Source organism: Tachypleus tridentatus, chromosome 3 (genome assembly GCF_004210375.1).
Source record: "Tachypleus tridentatus isolate NWPU-2018 chromosome 3, ASM421037v1, whole genome shotgun sequence".
Taxonomy (NCBI): Eukaryota; Metazoa; Arthropoda; class Merostomata; order Xiphosura; family Limulidae; genus Tachypleus; species Tachypleus tridentatus.
The window spans coordinates 82002505-82012536 of record NC_134827.1 but is presented as its reverse complement, the minus strand read 5'-3'; positions in this window follow the sequence as shown (position 1 = coordinate 82012536).

The following is a 10032-nucleotide window of genomic DNA, read 5'->3' as shown; positions in this document are numbered from 1 at the left end:
TTTAAGTTGATTCTCGACGTTGATGATACCTTATTACTCCTTAAACATAAATTTCATGGTCTTGTAGAAATCTTATTACATGTACTTGAGAGACATCGAGACATTAATTTTACTATTGAAGAAGATAAAGATTCTGTGTAACCATTTACACCTGTTAACATTTTAAATCATAAAGTAAAGTTATCGGTATCATATTATCATAAACAAGCGTATTTCAGGTTTATATTTTAACTACAGAAGTTTCACACCTTCTGTTTTCAAGAAGAATTAAAATTTTCTGTTATTTTGTAGAACCTTTAAAATAACAAGTATAAAACTAACTTTCCGTATAGAATCTGACAGCATGTAGAACCACTCAAGTATAACTAACTTTCCGTGTAGAATTTGACAGCATGTAGAAACCACTCAAGTATAAAACTAACTTTCCGTGTAGAATTTGACAGCTTGTAGAACCACTCAAGTATAAAACTAACTTTCCGTATAGAATCTGACAGCATGTAGAACTACTCAAGTATAAAACTAACTTTCCGTGTAGAATCTGACAGCATGTAGAACTACTCAAGAAGAAGTGTCCATGAAAATGTTTTTATCAACATTTACAGAGAATTAGCTACAAAAAGAGAACACTACTAAAGCTCTAGTGTTCGAAACACATAAACGAATTCCTACAATATTCACTTAGGGCTCAGGGTAAATCTGAAAGCTAAAATCCGTTAAAAATAGGGTTTCCATACTTGCAGTGGACATAGCACAGATATACATTGTGTGGTTTTCGCGCTTAACAACAAAGTAACACACGTACAACAATCTTACCAGTTATGGGTTCTTTAATTTTTACAATAAATATAAAACATTGAACATTTCGAAATTTTTTATCGACTAATTTCACTGAAAATTGCCCTTAAACTGAACTGCGCATTAAAGTGTTTGTTTGTTGTTAGACCCACAACTACACAGTTGGGTTTTTGTTCTGTGTCTACAGTGTGAACTCTCACATTTACTGCTGATCCTCGTTGGGAGGCGGTGAGGCTACTTATTAAAGGTATACTGAGATAAAATATATGATTCCAACACTATAGCGATCGTGTTGTTTACAGGTTTACGTATGTACCTGTTGTAAAACAGACTAAAGTAGTTCCACGGAACGCTACCAAGCAGTTTGAATTAAAAAAACATTTCAACACGAACAAAAACTCTTACACTATTCACTTACGCGTATGATGTGAAACTTGGCAACAAACACTTCAGCCTTTGCGCAACAGAAGGCAAAAGAACGTTGTGGATAAGAATATTTTATTAATTAGACATTTAACAACTCTAACTAAAGGTAAATAGAGACACGTTGCTTTACCTGCGAAACTCTAGCAGCATGCAATATCCCATAAGCCTTCCAGGATAACTAACTGTCTAGGTCAATCTTGTCCAGCTGTTGGCAAGGCCAGGTGGTTAAGGCACTTGGCTCGTAATCTGAGGTCGTGGGTTCGAATCCACGTCACACCAAACATGCTCGCCATTTCAGCCGTGGGGTGTTATAATGTTACGGTCATCCCACTAATCGATGGTAAAATAGTTTGCGGTGGGTGGTGGTGACTAGCTGCCTTCCCTCTAGTCTTACACTGCTAAATTAGGGGACGGCTAGCAGATAGCCCTAGAGTAGAGACGGTTTCAAAGCTGTTGGCATATAACTACATGTAGACAATTTTATTAAACTTATAAATTTTAGTCATCTCTTATAGATACATATGAAATATTCACACGAACATCTGAATAAAATATTCGCTACATACATGAAATAAAATCCCTGAAGAACATTATAACTTTAAACGAAATTAAAGGTGAATCTATTTAACGTATAAACTCATACTGCATATGACACAACTCCATCGAAGTTAGTTTAAACATACATATTATAAATCATTTGAATCTGAAAAGATAAACTGACCAAAAGAAAATGCCTTGAAATAGCGTTTTAAAATTAATATTCAAATTGGCCTTTGAATTCAAACGCAGCTAATAATACGCTTACTTTACTTGTACTTAATGTACTTCATACTTAGTATAAAAACATTATTAACATTTTTATAAAATGTTCTTAAAGTTACGTCCAAATGTTTTACTTTATTTACAACGATTACCCATAAAATGTATGGCGTTACAAATCTTTGTTGTGATTGTCTCTGTTTATGAAAGAAAGGAGTATATATTTTTTGGTCTGTTGCTGTTGTATAAACATATGTAATTTGAAAACCTTGTTGATGTAATATTTGGAGTATCTATTTCGTAACAGAAGCGATTTGAAACTATTTTGTATTGTTTGAATAACATTCGGCCTAGAGTAGGTTTGTTTTATTTCTCTATAGTTCTTCTTTTATTATTCCCGTCTTGATTCGTTCTGGATGGTGTAATTTGTGATGAAAAAATATTAACTTCTTACATTCTTTGTTATATGTATAAAGCTCCATATTTGTACGTCTTGGATTATTAGGATCACGTCTAAGAACGTTAAGTATCCCTTCAGTGTTGGGTAGTTTTGGAGTGAACTTGTCTGTTGGGTGGAAATATTACAACTGCTCTAATGTTAGTGGTATTAAACTTCTGTTTTGTCTATATGTGCCAAGAGCTTTGGTTTCTAATGCAAGCATGAACATTATAGTAATCGTAACTGCCTTTCGTTTGTTTGTTCAAAGAGTATCAACACATTTAAAATAACTGTTGTATAGGACAAAATCGAGCAATGTGTAAGATGGTTTCTAATGTGATGTTCCCTGGAAAAAATGTGTTGATCAAGTGAAGATGTGTAAGTTAATGGTACTATCTATACCTTCTTCTATGGGTATGGGTGGATACCCATACGTTTATGGAAAATAGAATGAATTCAGTGCATCTGTTTGTGTAGAAAAGTGTAATAGACAATTAGTGTTAGTTAAGGATGATGGAATCTATTTTAGATATGGTTTAACTTTAACCGATAAGTAGAATATGGTCTTACGCTGACACTATGGGTCTTAAAACTAAATTTTGTTTATGGTCTTTAGGGATTCCTTATGTATCAGGTATACGGCTATGAGAAGGTTTAAATTCCCACAGTAATTTTTCGGGAATTTAACAAAGCACTTTCGGCATCTTTCTGGCTTCTTCGACAGTCTTCATTGAATTTTTGTTTAATGTAACATAAGGGATAAGATGTTCCTCAGTTTTATCATGGTAACGTTTTTCCTTAAGACTACAAAAGTTTTTCCTTTTCCTGATTCTTTTATTATTAGATTATCGTTTATTCGGAGCTCTTTAAAGCTGCACTTTCTGCTTGTGGGATCTTTCATGATGATTTTCATGTATAGTTAGGATATGTTTTATCTGGTTTCACAGGAAGGAGATATTTTGCTCTGTGGCTGTTGTCGTTTTAAACAATTTATATTTCTGTGAGTTAAATGGGTGATTGTTGGTTGACAAGTGATATCTTCTTAATTAATTGTGTCTTCTGTTGGGTGTTGGTTGGCAGAGAATAAACGAACTTTGTCTGGGGTGTCATCGGTAATTTCACTTATGTCTTTTTAGTATGGAGCTTTTTTAGGTGTTTGCTGTTTCTTTAGTTTCATAATGTCCACTGGGACACTATATATGTCTTTAACAAGTGATGTTAAAATCTCTAGACGGGTCTTTTCTATAAGTTTCTATAAGTTTGGACCTCTCGCCAGGATTGATATAGCGTTGGGATGAAGTTTTATATTGTTTTCTATGTTACTGGTTTTTGTAGCAGTTCTATGTTTCTTCGTAATTATTCAACAGTGTTTTTTCTAATATAATTCATACCTGAAAATTTGTAGAATGGACGGCAACTGCCTGTTGTGGAGACACAAGAATAGAGGACAACGTTTCGAAAGTCTTCCGCCTTTCGTCTCCAGGTCAGTGTATGTACAACAACAACAAACCGTGACAGGGGTTTAGTTCAGAGAGAGAGAGAAGTCTTACGAATTCTCTCCCCAACAGGGGTGTTCAAGAACATTGTAGTTCCTCTTCGTCCCCGCCCGTGGAAGTTTGTTTATCTATCTGTTTGTGGGGGTTTTCCTATATTTTAATTTGGTTTGTTTGATGCTATGAAGTGAGGTAAGGCAATATGAATCTTTCAAATGAGAACATCGAGCGAGACGAAGACGGCATAAAGAAAGTAGACAAGACCGGTGTCCGCAGTCCGAAAAGTTAGACGGCAGACGAGACGAAACATAAACCCAAACGGCACGATTCGGGGCCGGGCAAGGATCAATGGATCAAGTTGCCTAGCTGGAATCCAGAGATTCAATGCCTCGGATTTAGGTGTGGGGAAAGGGGAGTACCCGAGAAAACCCACTTTACGGCCAGGACGCCGAATAATCTACCCAGGCTGTGCCCGGAAGTAGCTGGAAAGGAAATCAAGGTTAATAATACATACAGGAATAAAACGTATAAGACTTAAGGCAAAAAATATAGAAGTAGCTAACTGGATGGTAACTTAGAAAACGACTTGCTGTGATCTTGTAAAGCAGCGAGGAAATTCAGGTTGAACTTGCGTTTACATCTGATGCCTTGAGGTGATGGAGACGATCGTGAGGTTGGAGGTGAGTCTACTGGATGTTCTTCTTTGATGTATTGTTCTTCAGCGATCTGGGATCATTTGTGTCTTTTTTGCAATATTAGTTTGTGTCTTCTGAGTGTTTTGAGTCCAGCATGTGGTTGTAACACATGGAGTTGAACTTGAGGTCTGGCAGGATCTGTTACACTCTTCTTCTTTAAATTAGGTAGTAGGTGGAGGTTGAAGAGGTCGCCAGTCTGAGTGTTATTGTCTTTGGTCCTGGTAGTAAGTATTGGGATGCTTCTCGCAGTGGAAGTTAGCGGCATCAATGCAGAGTTGCATGAATAAGTATGTGTGCTTTTCCTGGCTAGTTGTTGGTTGAACGGTAAATCAGTGGCTGGCTGTGGGAAGTATTCAGTTGATTGTCTATGTTATGGTTTTCTGGAAGGGGGTAGATATCCATGGCTTGGTGGAGCGACGACGAGGGCATTCAGCAGTGAAGTGGAATATATGATAGTAGCTAGACGTTGAGACTGGTTGTTGGCTGATCGGTAAATCAGTGGTTGGCTGTTGCGTAAAATGTAGTCGGCACTGTGCTTAGAGGTTGTAACTATCTTGAGGAATTTAGTGGCTTGTTTGGTATGTCTGGTGTGTGTACAACGAACGAACAAAACCGTGGCAGGGGTTTAGTTTAGAGAGAAAGAGAAGTCTGACGAATTCTCTCCCAAACAGGGGTGTTCAGGAACGTTGCAATTCCTCTTTCTCCGCTCGTGGAAGATTATTTATCTGTGCGTGGGGTTTTCCTATATTTTAATTTGATTTGTTTGATGCAATGAAGTAAAGTGGGGCACGAAAATGTCGATTGAGAATGCCAAGCGAGACAAAGGCGGCAAAAAGGAAGAATACAAGGCTGGAGCCTGCAGACTGAAAAGAAGCAAGCCCCATACCAACCCCGATGGAACGTCCCGTGGTTAGGGCCATGGAGTGGCTGGGATCTATAAATTCAAGTGCCTCAGAATTTGTTGTGGGCGGAAACGGGAATGCCCCTAGAAAACCCACTTTCACAGGATAGGCGCCGAATGTTCTACCTGTTTTGTGCCCAAAGCTGGAAAAAAGAAACATATATAAACATGAACATACATATGTGTGTGTATGTAGGTGTTGTCGGTCTTTTATAGTGTCTTGGTGGATTGTGGAGAACGTGTTGTGGTTGGTTGGATTATCACTGTTTCTGACTGGAGATATTTCCTGTAGATTCAACCAGTGGCAGCCACAGGTTACTCACCTTTAATCTGAAATCTGTTTAGTGAAGGTTTAATAGTGTTAATATAAAAAGATTCTTTGATTTTTCCTGTCATCCGGAATTTGTCTATATCGATTATTCTAGTTTTCTCTCAGTTTATTCTATGTCCAGTTGACATGGTGTGCTCTGCAATGACAGAATTTTGTGTTTTCATGAGTCTTGTACTGTCTTTTTTATCTTTTATTCTTGTCAAGAGTTTTCTTCCCGTTTCTCCAATGTATGTATCGTTGCAAGAACACGGAATTTCATAGATGACGTTTTTTGAGGTTCTCTTTGGTAGGTCGTTGTTGTTGTTTTTTACCAGAATGTACCTTAAGGTATTGTAGGATTTCCACAGGACTTCTATGTCGAATTTCTTGGCTATGCATTTGAGTTTTTCACTGAAATGTTGTAGGTATGGTAGGTAAATGGTAGTAATGGTAGTGACTTTATGATCTTTTCTTTCTGTCGTGGTCTTCTTCTAGGATTTTTTATGAAGGAGGAGGTTTAACCATTCTGTGTAAAACTCTCTACGATCTTTTGGCGTTCTGCTTCGATGGATGTCTTATCGCAAATGTTTTCTGCTCTCTTGTTTAGACATTGGATTACACCACGTTTTATCGAGGTTGAATGATAGGACTGGAAGTGTGGGTGGGTTTTCTGTATACAATTTTGGTATTTGTCTTGCTTGTTTGCTGATGAGTATGTCAAGAAACGGTAGCCTGTTATGTTCCTGTATTTCCATAGTGAAATTGTTGTTTTGAATTAAGCTCAAAGCTACACAAAGGGCTATCTGTGCTCTGTCCACCACGGGTATCCAAACCCGTATTTTAGCGTTGTAAGTCCGCAGACATACCGCTAAGCCACTGGGGGGCTCTATATTTCCATAGTGAAGTGGATTATTTTGTCTACGGAATTGAGATGTTCTAAAAAGACTGGTAAGATTTCATGACCGTGGGGTCAAATAACGAATGTGTCGTCGACATAACGTTTGTAGAAACTTGGTTTTATAGGTTTGGACAAAAGGGCTCTTTCTTCAGGGTCTTCCATGAAAATGTCTGCTAAGATTGGAGAGTAGTAATCCCATGGCTAGACCATCTGTTTGTTCGTAGAATTCCTCGTTGTATTAGAAATATGTTGATTGTTGGCAAATGGTTGCTAGTTCCATAATGGTGTCTATTTTCATATCTGTTCTGCGTAGTAGAAAGTTGTCATTCAGCAGTCGTTGTCTGGTGATGTGAAGAATTTCTGAGGTTGAAACTTTGATAAATAGATCTGTGACGTCAAAACTGATCATAATATCTTGGCATTTGATGTTTAGCTTTCTGAGTTGTCCAGTAAAATTTGTCGAGATTTGAATGTGTATGTTCAATGTTTCCTCACAATAGAGATAAGATAGGTACTAGGAAATTAGCCAGTTGATGGCAAGGTGAGTTTTGAGCACTGACGATAGGCCTCACAGATATATTAGGTTTGCTATCTGTGAAGAATACAACAAATCATCTTCATCTAGTAATTCCATTTCTGTGACACCTCAACATAAGCTATATCATCTAATTACACAAAACAGCTAAATTATCTGATTCATAACTTGTCTTTATCAAAGCAACAAGAGGTATTTGGATCTCATTTACAACAATGTAAGTTATTATATCCAGGAACAATAGCTTCAGTTTACTGATCTCGCCATCAAAGTATTGTTTCTGACTGCAACATGCTAGATACTTGTATTTCGGTACAAATGTTCATACATTAACGGAAAAATTAGATACTGACATTATTTAAACAAAAAAAAGAGACTTTTATCGACTTGTCTAAAGTCAGACTGAAAGCTGTACAATTGGAATACTGAGCCATCGATTCCTGTTGCTCATGCTGTGAACATGAAAGAATCTTATGAGAGCTTGCGTATTATACATTCTTGAATCCAGTTTTAAATTAAAAGAGTTATTAAAGAAAAGTTGGGTCTCTAGTAGTAGAGATGTGAACAGTTTTATCATATTATTTGTGTTGTCTATATTTTGTCATCTTATTATTTATTTGTGTTGTTTACATTTTTTATCTTATTATTTCTGTTGTCTATATTTTTACTTTATTATTTGAATTTCAAATCAACTCTCAGTTTTCAGTTTTTATTCTTCTTTGGATATCACTCAGTTATTAACAGTAATAGTTCTAACTGAAAAACTGTGACATATTTTGGTTATTTTGAGAGCAGTGTTTTCCCGTTTAATTTGCAACATATTTTGGTTATTTTGAGAGCAGTGTTTTCCCGTTGAATTTGCAACATATATTGGTGATTTTGATGGCAGTGTTTTCCCGTTTAATTTCTTCGTTCTTACAAAATAATGGTTTCAAAGCATACTACATAAAGCATAACTAATTACTACTTAGTTGCCTTAAACATTTGCTACAAATGTTTATAAAACACCTTAATAATAATAAACGATAAGTTATACCCTTCCAAATGGACAAGATGTCATTCTTTGTTTGTTTTCTGATATCCCTACTTACGTGCTGAGTTTCGCGTAAAATTACGCGAGGGTTATCTGTGCTAGCCATCCTTAATTTAGAAGTGAAATTTGGGCAGTTGATCAACACCGCTCACCGTCGAAACTTGTACTGCTCTTTACCTGGGACAAAGAAATTTAAAGAAAGAGACCGCTGGTTTTCGCAATAAATTATCTAATTTTCGTTTCACTTTCATGAATGGTTAATTAAATTTACGTGATGCAGACTGGTTGTGCCAGATGTCACTTTGTTCAGTTAAATAAAGTACATCTAATCATATCGTACTAGAATTTCTCTAGTGCACTCAATTACATTGAAAACAAAAGCCTGCATCTCAACACAGTATCTAGCCTGACGTCATTGCATTACCAAGTATCTATTCTAACATTGCTTTTTCACTATGTACTTAGCCTGATCTCACTGCATTACTAATTATCTATCCTGACATCACTACTTTGCTAAGCACTAAGCACGCCGTCACTACTTTACTAAATATCTAGCCTGATGCCATTGCTGTACCAAGTGTAAAGCCTTTGTCAGTGCCTTAATAAATATTTTAGTGACGTCAGTGCTTCTATTTGTGAATTGCACAATAATAAGAGAAACGGTGGTATATATTTGTCTACATTTAATTAAAATACTTCTCATGTTGGATATTTGCAACAACAGAGATTTCTATGATACGAATATTCTTATGTTAAGATTTCTGTGATAAATTCAGGTTAAGTAGCTAGCACATAGAATCACCTACAAAAGTTGTAATATTTTCAAAACGAGATTCGAAAGTCGAGCGCTATTCTTCTTCATAGAATAGTCAGTGATTCGAAAGCTCTCGAGTTTTGGTCTCATTTTGAAAATATTTCTGTGTCACTAAAATTTCTGTGATACAAATATTTTTATGTTAAGATTTTTATGGTACAAATATTTCTGTGTTAAGATCTTTATGATCAAAATATTTCTGTGTTAAGGTCTTTATGATAGAAATATTTCCTCTTTACTTTACCAAAGTTTTTCATTCAAGCTGCTCAGCTGATCGACGAAGTGAGCATTATTTCGAACTATAGAGAATCACAGCACCATCTTCCGTTACAAACTGATTCTAGAATTTCTTTCGACACTTCAACAACTGAAAACTTGTTTAATCAAGCTGTCCATTCTCTCGCAGCCGTGCGAGAAATCCCATACTTACAATCGTCACCAAAGGATGTTGTTTTTGACAAAATTACAAGAAACGAGTCCCATGTTGAAGAGGACGATACAGTGACGCACAAATCGTTTGGCTACAAAGTTACAATATATTCCCAACCATTTGGTTACGGTATTTCACGAATATTTACTTTTAAAATTTTGTACACTATAAATATTTATTGTTTAGTATTTAATATCTCGTGTTAAAACATATAACTTTAATACTGTCCAGCCATTTCCTCAACCTTTTCCATTAATGTCTAACGATATACCATTAAGACTTAATGTCCAGTTTTGTCCATTTATATCACAATATCCCATTATCAATTTCATTTATTTCTCTTGCAAGGTTCATCTATCGAACTCTTTCCAGTTCTTTCACGAATTCTACCATCCAACATATCCGTCCTTTGTCTCATGGTCCATCTGTCAAATCCACATGTAATAAAAACGTATTGTCCAACCTTTCAAACACTTTTATTAAGGCCCTTCTGTCCAAACTCTT